The sequence below is a fragment of the Eubalaena glacialis genome, chromosome 1, assembly GCF_028564815.1.
Source record: "Eubalaena glacialis isolate mEubGla1 chromosome 1, mEubGla1.1.hap2.+ XY, whole genome shotgun sequence".
NCBI classification, from domain to species: Eukaryota; Metazoa; Chordata; class Mammalia; order Artiodactyla; family Balaenidae; genus Eubalaena; species Eubalaena glacialis.
The window spans coordinates 27,106,921-27,117,420 of NC_083716.1; the positions used below are offsets into that span (position 1 = coordinate 27,106,921).

Consider the following 10,500-nt stretch of genomic DNA (forward strand, 5'->3'; position numbering starts at 1 on the left):
TAGTTCTAGCTTTCAGGCTCTAGAGCACAGGCTCAGTAGTTGTGGTGCAGGGGCTTAGTTGCTCTGCGGCATGTGGGATCTTCCCGGGCCAGGGATCGAACCCGTGTCCCCTGCATTGACAGACGTATTCTTAACCACTGCGCCACCAGGGAAGTCCAGGGAGGTACTTTGAGGTGTGAAATGCTCTTCTAGTGTGTGTGTGTGTGTGTGTGTGTGTGTGTGTGTGTGTGTGTTGGGGAGGGGTGGAAGTTATCCAGGGGGTCCCCAGGATTGTAGCCCCAGCGTGGCCTGGTAGAGCAGTTCCTCCCCAGGCTGAGGTCAAAGCCAGGTCCTCTTCCCACTGTCAACACCAGAGCCTGGGTCCTGTTTGTTGTTCTTGGCTCCTCTCCTAGCAACCAAAGCAGCATTGAAGAAGGTATTGCCAAGCAATGGGGACCTTGCCTCTCAGCTCTCTAGGAAGAGGGGTCAGAGCTCCAGACCTTGGCAGCAGCCTTATAGCACCCTGGGCAAGTGCAGGGAGCTCTACCAGCAAGTGCAAGTTCATGGCCTAAGGCTCAACCTCAGCCTTAGCTTGGTGAGGGGCCCTCCCAACACCTTCAGCTCTTTACTGCTATCCTGAGTTTGACCCAGAAAAGATAGCCTCCACCCAAGATATATACCCCGTCCTTAAGGAGACCTGATGAGGGAGACCCAACCTCATTCTTGGGGTGTGTATTAGCTTTCTAAGGCTGCAGTAACAAATTATCACAAACTTGGTGGCTTTAAACAACAGAAATTTATTCTCTCACAGTTCTGGAGGTCAGAAGTTCAAAACTAAGGTGTCCACAAGGTTGCTTTGTTCTGGAGGCTCTGAGGAGAATCCATCCCATGCCTCTTTCCTAGCTTCTGGGGGCTGGCAGCAATCCTTGGCATTCCTTGGCTTGTAGACCCATCACTCCAATCTCTGCTCTGTCTTCACATGACCTTCTCCTTCTGTGTCTCTGTGTCGTCCCCTTTTCTGTCTTATAAGGATACTCATTCTTGGATTTAGGACCCACCCTAGTCCAGGATGATCTCCTTTTGAGATCCTTACCTTAATTAACTCTGCAAGGACGCTTATTCAAAATCAGGTCATATTCTGAGGTTATGGGTGGACATATGATTTGGGGGCCACGATTCAACCCACTACATGTGCCTCCAATTGGATGGAGGAAACCTAAGCCCACTCTTGGAGAGTCATTGACTCTGAGAGGAGAAATCTGTCCCTACTTAAAGAAGCCTCTCTTTTTTTTTTTTTTTTTGGCCACGCCCTGTGCGGCTTGTGGGATCGTATTTCCCTGACCAAGGATCGAACCTGCGCCCTCAGCAGTGAAAGCACAGAGTCCTAACCACTGGACCGCCAGTGAATTCCCAAAGAAGCCCCTTTATGATGGAGAATTTGATTCCCAGCCTAGTCCCCAAGAGCCTTTAAATTGAGACAGGCACACAAATGTTGGTGGCAGGGAAGGGTCAGCACTGGCAGAATCCAGACCACTGTTCTCTATAGAACAATGGGAGGGTGTTGTGTCTATCGTGTGAGGATTTGGAAAGGGACCGAGGGGGAGTTTCCGCCTCCATGAGGCCAGTGAGGCAAGCAAGGCACATGGCCTTAGTCTTTGCCCTCCCCCTTTTTCTTTCTCCAGCTCCCAGATGTTAATCAGCTGATATCAGTGTTAAATACTTTTTTGAAGATGAACCCCTATATGATCATCAACAAAGTAGGACTGTTCCTGAGGGTGGTCTTAATATGCTGGGGAAGCCATCAGGGTTAAGCCTCCATAAGGATCTTTTTGCCAAACCAAGCTAGCTCCCTGAGCCCTGTTTCTTCCTTACTTGCCAGGACCTAGCCATTCAGCTGGGTTCTTTTCTTTCCTACTCTGGGGATTCTCTTCCTGAACCGGGAGTCGTAGAAGCCTTGCAGCTGGTACTACCTCATGCCTCCTTTCTTCTTTCCTACAAACTGCAAGAGCCTCAGGCTGCTTCCTACCCATTCAATCTCTGGGGGTCCTCACGCCTCTAGACTGGATGCTGAGTGGGGCACCAGCTCTCCTCACACCTCTTTGCCCCCCCCCGTTAAGATCTCCCTAAAGACAATTGCATGGTACCTTTTCCTTTCAAAGCTTTTACAGTTGGTCACTATGTGGAAAGAGGCCTGAAGTCTGAGGAAGGTTTGAAAATTTCAGAAACCTGGGAAATTTCTGCCAACCCTGGTCCATGGAATGAAAGGGCAGCCAGCCTCTCCTCTTAGATCTGGCCTGAAGACACCAACCAGGACAACATTCATGTTCCCCTTTACCTCTGTATGGCTACATTTGAGCACCTCCCAGCTGGTTTTTCTCACCTCTGTATTTCCTCAGCTTCATGCAGGAATAGCCCCTTTATGGAATGATTTTTTAGGAGAGTCACTAAAGAAGTCCCAGTAGGGCCAACTCCTAATCCCCCCTTTCCTAGAATTAGTTGCATGGATTTGGGGTTAGAGAAAGTTGGAACACCAGTAGGGGACCCACAGTCTCTCCATGGTATTCCAGAAAGAGTGGATAAGAGGGCACAGACATTGTGGCACATATGGGGTGGGTACCCCCCAGCTCCAGATCCTTCTTTTGTACTACCACTCCATTTCCACCACCCCACCCAGATGTGAATACCCAGGTGGAGGATATTGGGATATCAACAGAGTTTATAATACAGAAGATTTGTTGAATTCAACCTTTTAAGAATTTCAGTGTATTGATGGACTCAGTGGGTTTGTCCACTGAGTGGTCAATACACATAAGCTCAGAATCCATTACTTTGAGAGATGGATGTGAGAGATGTGAGGAATGAAAAGAGATGACCAGAGCTTGACAGGATGGTGATGGGGAATTGAAGCTGGGCACAGAGATGGGAGAGGCAGGGCAGACTTGACAGACTGACAACTGCTCTCTCTTTTTTTTTTTTTGCTGAGTTTTATGGTCTTATTAACACAAACAAAATGTGTGCATGAGCTGTCTATTCATTTTCTTCACTGCACAGCCTGGCATTGGGATTGGTGACTCTGATGGCCAGCTGGGCTGCTCTTTCCACAATGGCTTTGTGGTTCTTGGAGGAGACGTTGTGAGCAATCTCATCATAGTAAGATTTGTTGCACATCAGCAGCACTTCAAGCTCCTTGACCCTGTGGACCAGGAACTTCCTAAAGCCGCTGGGCAGCATGTGCTTTGTTTTCTTGTTGCCCCCATAACCTATGCTGGGCATCAAGATCTGGCCCTTGAATCTCTTGTGCACTCTATTGTCAATGCCTCTGGGTTTCCGCCAGTTCTGCTTAATTTTGACATATCAGTCTGACTGGTGCCAGATGAACTTCTTGGTCCTCTTTCTGATAATCTTGGGCTTTGTGAGGGGTCTGAGGGTGGCCATGATGCCTAGTAGGAGATGGCTGCCACCTCCATAGGCAGTGCCGCAGAGAAGAGCTCCCTCTTGTTTTCTTGATGGCTCCTCAGCCATTCCCACATACATGACCCCTTGGAACTCTGCTTCCAAAAAATTATTCATAGGGGAAGAAATGGGTTAACCACAGATCCTCTTCCTGGCTTTCCCTCATGCCAGGCAAAGGAGCCCTCTTTGAGTTAAGGGTCTGACTGATGTAATTAAGGGGATGATGGACAAGGCTAACAAAATTGACACAGAATCAAGAGCCTACTCCCAGTTCCAGTTAAGCTTGTCATTAAAACAAAAAACACACCTCTTCAGGGTCTCAGTAGCGAGATCTGGGACCAGCTGGGAAGGTGCTGCTTTCTACAGGGAGAAACTATATCTTTTATTGGAGAAACTACAAAGGTTTAGGAAATCCAATCAGTGTTCCCCACTCTGTTTTTCTGACTCTTCTCTGGTTTGATCCCTCTTGGCCATCCACTTCCAAACTTCCTACTCTGGAGCCATTCCATTCCCCTCTTTTGAAGCAGCCATTCTCTTATACCCCATAAAGCCCACCTTATGTTCTTTTCTTCCCCAACATTTACAGGGGAGACCTACTCGCTGGGGAACTCACTAGGGCTTGACCAGTTGGTGGAGGGAGGAAGTGGGTCACTGATGTGTCCATCCTCCCTCTCCTAGGCTTCCCATGAATCACCTCTTGCCCATACTGACCCTCTACTATCCCCAAAGGGCTATGAGAACAATGAACCAATCTAGTCAGTGATAAGCAGTCACTTGATTTCCCCTCTGGATAACTCTCCAGTGATATCCAGGTCAGTGTCCCCCCTGCCTTGGCCCAGGACACTGACCTGGCTATGCTTGGGTCCCCTCTGCCTCTATACCTCCCATCAGCCTTCCCTTTCCTTCCCCCACTGTAGCCTTCCCACATCCAGCATCAGGGCTCTGTGGGAAGGGCTCTATGCTGGGGAAGGCTCTATGCTGGGGAAGCTCTGCCCCCCAGTTCTGAGGCTCTAGGCTGTTCCTAGAGCCTGTGTGGGGTGGTTAAGGGTGGGACAATGCCCAATTTTCCCTGGTACAAAACAAAAATAATAGAGACTTTGAGAAGACTGCATGTCACCTTGGAATCTGAGTGGCTGCCAAAGCCTGAGGACTTGACACCTATGAAAGACCTGGACAGTCTGCCCCTCCAGAACCTTTAGCTCAGCGAGGCCCAAATGAGGTGGACTGACCTCATTCTTGGTGCAGGCCACCCCCCCACTCCCCCTTCCTCAGCTCTTCACAGCTCCTTCCTTTTTCCTTCATTTCTCAGATAATGGAAAGCTAGACCAAATCTAGACGAGCTGTCCCACTGGCTCTACGCTCTGGCTATAATTCTGGTGAGAGGCCCCAAGGGACCCCTCTCTGCTCTGTCCTCCATCCTCCAGCAGTCACACTTGAGAGCGTCCTCTGATCTCCAGAGTGAGAGCATTTCCCTGCCTCCCCCAGGTCCCTCTTCCCGTTCCCATCTGTCTGTCTCCTCTCTCTTCTCCTGGTCCAACCTCATCCTCTTACTCATCTCTCTGCCTCTGTCTTTCCTCACCTTTGTTCTTGCTCCTGTGTAGCGACCTTTGGAGCCAGGCCCCGGCTCTCCCTCTGGGAACTAGAGGAGAAACCACTCCAAGGCTTCTACCTACAACTGGTGAGTGACCCTGGTCACTCAGCCCTGACCTCACAGCCTGATTCAGCCTCCCTCCCCACCTGAATTTTTGTTTACCAGCAGAAATGGGGATGCATGCAGTAATAGTGTAAGCAGTTTACAGTTCACTCAGTCCATTAGCCTTGAAATTGTGATTCTCAAAAAGTTTTATATTTAGGAAGATTCACCTTCATTTCACATTTTGTGCATAAAGTGAGACTATTGATTTTGAATAAAGCCCAGCGTCTTATTCCTATATTTCAAATTCATGTAAAATATGACCTCACTGTGCCTTCCCAGAAATCTCTGCTGTGCCCTCAACTTCCTCCTCAGTTGGCTCAAATTATCCAGATCAGTCTGGTAGCTAGGGCAGAGTTCCAACCCTGGAGAGGAAGCATCCTGGCAGCTCATGTCTCTCTTTCTTCTGGGTGATACTGTCCTAGTACAAGACCAGGGTCACTTCCCCTCCCCTTGATTTGCTCCCTGAGTTCTACCCTGACCTCCTCCTCTCCTCCTCTCTTGCCCTCAGAGAACCTTAATTTACCACCTTCAAAGGCTTCTTCAGTCTTAGCCAAGAAATGGGCAAGTGTGTGCTTGTTTAAGGGTGATGGTGGAGCTGGCGGTGATGACAGTAACCACCAGGGGGAGCCTGTGCCTAAGAAGAGATTGAGTGGGGCCCTGGGGAGCCACTCTGAGAATTTTTCTTCCTTTATTCCGGGGCAGTAAGGGTGCCAGGCATTCCAGCCTGAGGGGGCTCCCTCTGGAGCTGGGGGTCTAGAGCTGCCCCCTCCCCACTCTCCAACTTCCTCTCTTTCCCTGACCACCAAGGGGAAGTGTGAACCAAGTTCTGGTACATTTGTACAGTGTGGAACACTTCCTAAGGACAAGTTCCCTTGATGGCTGGGTCAGGGTATGGGCGGAAAGCAGAGTGGTTTGGATACAGCCCACTCTGGCCACCAATTTCCTACAGGAGAAAGGGGTGGGCTTTGATCTCTGGCCTTTGCGGGTTGGGGAAGACTTGGGTTGCTGTAGTCTTCTTTTTTTTAAAATTTATTTATTTTAATTTATTTATTTTTGTCTGTGTTGGGTCTTTGTTGCTGTACGTGGGCTTTCTCTAGTTGCGGCGAGTGGGGGCTACTTTTCTTTGAGGTACGCGGGCTTCTCTTTGCGGTGGCCTCTCTTGTTGCGGAGCACAGGCTTTAGGCGCGCGGGCTCAGTAGTTGTGGCTCGCGGGCTTAGTTGCTCGGCGGCATGTGGGATCTTCCCGGACCAGGGCTCGAACCCGTGTCCCCTGCACTGGCAGGCGGATTCTTAACTACTGAGCCACCAGGGAAGTGCTGGGTTGCTGTAGTCTTGTGTTCCAGTCATTGGGTGGCATGGAAACTGTGGTCTGTGTCTACACAGTGAAGCTCCTGGTGAGGGAAGGGAATATGGGTGGGCAGTAGGGAGGTGAAAAAGGGAGGATTGGGCTCCATGGCCATATAGGCAGGTAGAGGAGCCTCAGAATTTGCTTCCTCTCCTTTGTCCAGACTGCATTCTGGTCTTGTGTAGCTTAGCTTCACCTTCAAGCTTTCCAGAGACTACTGCCAAGTGAACTTGAGAGTAGTATGCTCCAAAGATGAGGCATACCTGTGGAAATGCACCTACCCAGGGACCTCAGGCCTTCCTACCACCTCCTGCCCAGGGACTTTGGACCTGGGATCTTGTCCACTGCTCAAAACCTTCAGCCCCAGAACTTCCCCCTTTTTCCAGGCACCCAAGATCAAGGACCTCAGAGCTCCTAGATCTCCCATATCCCCAGGTCCCAACATCCTGTCTAGGGACCCTCTCTACTTTCTGATCCTAGAATACTCCCTGACAACCAAAGACCTCAGACTTGGGATCTCCACTCACCTATTTGGAGCCCTCTGACTCAGGAAGACCACACTGGGCCAGCTCTCTGATGGTCCTCTCACACACTCCACCAGAACCCAGTCACACAATGATATCTATATCCCCGAGCTGTTCTCCAAAGTCCTGAGACATGGTTGGGGGTCACTTCACCCTCCTCACTGGAGCTGGAGCATGAGCAAGGACAAGAGCAATCAAGCACCAAGTCTGTAACAGCAGGTGAAAGTTCCCATCTAAGCTCACCTGCTCTCCTCAGAGCTGCCAGGCTGGGTGGCTCCCCTACTTGTGGGTGGCCCTGAGGAAATTCCTTGAGCCAAACAATTCCAAGGAAAAACCTGGCCCCCTTCTTTTGCCCATGCCCCCAGAGACCCACTGAGTACAATTCTTTTCCCTCCAAGCACAGAAAGAGGCCCAAGCCAATCTCAGGCTGAGAAGAAACAACAATGAGGAACTTTCCTGGCTGTCCAGTGATTGGGACTCTGTGCTTCCAATGCAGGGGGCTCAGGCTTGATCCCTGGTCAGGGAACTAAGATCCCACAAGCCACGCGGAGTGGCTAAGAAAAGAAAACCCAAAAAACAACAACCATGATTCAGCAGGATCATGAACAGGAAACAGATTCCTGCTTTTGTCCATCCCCAGCTTCCCACAGAGGGGCCATAATGGGCCCAGCCTCCAGACTAAAGAGGAGGATGAACCCCACCCAAACCAGGGCTGAGGTAGAGGCCAAGGGATGACCTGTCCCTAGTTCTGGGCCTCTGGGAGGAGCAGAAGCTTAAGGGTCAGTAGCTTGACTCCTGATGTTGGTAGACAACCTGGCTTAAGGGCCAGGACAACAGCCATCCAAATTCTGGATGAGGTCAAGGTACCATCCTTAGACTTTCATGAGGCTGAGGAGCCATCCTAGGACTTGGCTATGCACACGAGCTACCTCAGGACCTTCATGAGGCTGAGGAGTAACACAAGCCCTGTATAAGCCTGAGGCGCTGCCCCCTTCCTCGACACTGAGGAACTGTCCCTAGTCCCATATGAGCCTAAAGAGCCACCTTAAGTCCAGGATGAGGCTGAGCAGAACCCAAGCTGCAGGTCCTAGCTGAGGGCAAAGCTAAGTGGTAGTCCTTACCTTGGGCCCAAGCCTTGGACAAGGGATACCTGGGGGCCCAGGGTGATACTGAGTAGCAGCATCCAGAGTCCTACCCTAAGCCCAGAACCAGCCTGAGGGGTCACTTGGGTAGAAGTGGGCAGAGAGCCTAGGCCTCTTCAAAGGTGCTCCTGCTGACTAAATCCAGATGAACAGAAATATGTTCTGGAGACGCTCTTTTTTCTTAGTTTTGGGAGTCAGCCTCCAAGCAACCCTCCTCCAGTGACTCTTGTTACTAAGCCAGAGGGCTCTGCAGGTAGCTCTCCTGTCTGTGGTAACTCTTCCCCTTAACCAGTGGCTGCTCCAGAAATCCTGGGGGGAGACAAGCATGGGCTCAGGGCCCAGCACAGTTCCTACTCAGGAACAGAAGAGTCTTGGGAAAAGGAAGTGTGTACCTCTGCAGATCCCCCTCCTCACAACAGGCTAGAGAAGCTAGCATTGAGCCAGGAATGAGAAGTGCTTCAAGCCCAAGCCGGTAGCAGCTACTGGCTGTACAGTACAGTGAAGTGGTTCAAATCTTAGAGCTACTACTTTCTAGCTGACTGACCTTGGTCAAGTAATCTTTCTAAATCTCTGTTTCCTCACCCGTAAAATGGAGATAATTATTAGTACTTTCCGGATGGAGTTATTAGAAACATTAAAAGAGGGACTATTTAAAGACTAACAGAGTGACTGGCATACTTTAAATGCTCATAAATGTTAATTATTTTCATTATTGGAAGTGGTCACTTTAGCCAACAGATTCAGATTTAACCACTCCCTCTATAACCAACTCTATGAGGCCCTCAACTATTGAAAAACACACCAACCGTGTATGCATTTCTGGAGTGTTTTCCAACACCAACCATCAATTCTCTGTGGACATCAACTGGGTGTCCTACAAGTCAACTCAATTCTGATACTAACTACCTGGAGTTAGCACAGATCCCACAGGTTAAGGGCTCAATCCCACAAGACTGCCCTCACTTCAAATGCCAGTCACAAGTCACTGGTACTTCTGATCAGCTGGCTATAAATTGGGAGTTCCCATGCTATAAATTGGTTTGATAATTTGCTAGAATGGCTAACAGAACCCAGGGAAATACTTATGTTTACCAGTTTATTAAAGGATACAACAGTCAGATGGAAGAGACGCATAGGTCAAGGCATGGTGTGAGGGGTGTGCATGGGGCTTCCATGCCCTCTCTGGGTACATCAGCACCTTAATGTGTTCACCAAGCCAGCAGCTCATCAAATTTCCCTGTTCAGGAGTTTTTGTAGAGCTCAGTCTCTAGCCCCACTCCCCTCCCAGGAGGTTGAGGATGGAGCTGAAAGTTCCAACCCTTTCATCACTCGGGTCTTTCTGGTGACCAGCCCCATCCTGACGCTAGGGGTCCCCACTTTAAGTTACCTCATTAGTGTAAATGCAGGTTTGGTCTAAAGGGGCTTGTTACAACAAAGACATTTTTTTTTTTTTAATTTTATTTTATTTTTATACAGCAAGCTCATTGACTGTTAAATTTTATTTATTTTTCCAACACAAAGCATAGGGAGCTGGAATAAGTCCCACCACCTCAAAGAGTTTCCCTATTTAATTTGTTTTAATATTTCTTGTAGGCAACATTTTTCTGTTGAAAATGAAAACTTTGACCTTTGGGAAGTAACAATTCAAAACTTAAAAAATATTTGGATATAATATTAACTAAATCTCCAGTTCAAATCTGAAATTTTCTGGTAATTTTTTTTAGCTGTTTCTCTCCCCCTGCATCTGTGTTCATTTTTATGATAAAGCACACCTTAATTTATCTAATAAATATGTTCCCAAAATAGGAATCAGATCGTATTTAAAATGTAGTGAGGATTTGCTGTTTAAATGGCTTCTACTGTAAATTTATTTGCAGTGTAATTTATTTGACCTTAATTTATCTTTGATGTATGCTTGGATTTTAATCTATTAGGTTTGTCTAAATCAAGGCACATCAATTAACCATTGGATCTATTCCTGTTTATTACTCTCATAAAATATAAAGCTATCACTTTGAAATTTAAAATCCAGAATCTCCTGTGGTTAGCACCGTTACTACTAACAGCAATGTAGAGTTTTTCTTTTTTTTTTTTTTAATTTTATTTTATACAGCAGGTTATTAGTTATCTATTTTATACATATTAGTGTATATATGTGCCAATCCCAATCTCCCAATTCATCCCCCCCACCCCTGCCCCCCCGCCAGTTTCCCCCCTTGGTGTCCATACGTTATAACAAAGACATTTCTATCACTCAGGAAATTCCAAATGTTTTAGGAGCTTTGCGCCAAGACAGAAACCTGAGAATAAAGACCAAACATATTTATTATACATATATATATATAAATTGCTCCAGAAGAG

General features: G+C 48.1%; 1 pseudogene; it reads right to left on the reverse strand.

Annotated features, from left to right (window-relative positions):
- Positions 1 to 3,005: 3,005 nt before the first annotated feature.
- On the reverse strand, positions 3,006 to 3,444 carry LOC133093849 (large ribosomal subunit protein eL32-like; annotated as a pseudogene).
- Positions 3,445 to 10,500: the final 7,056 nt, after the last annotated feature.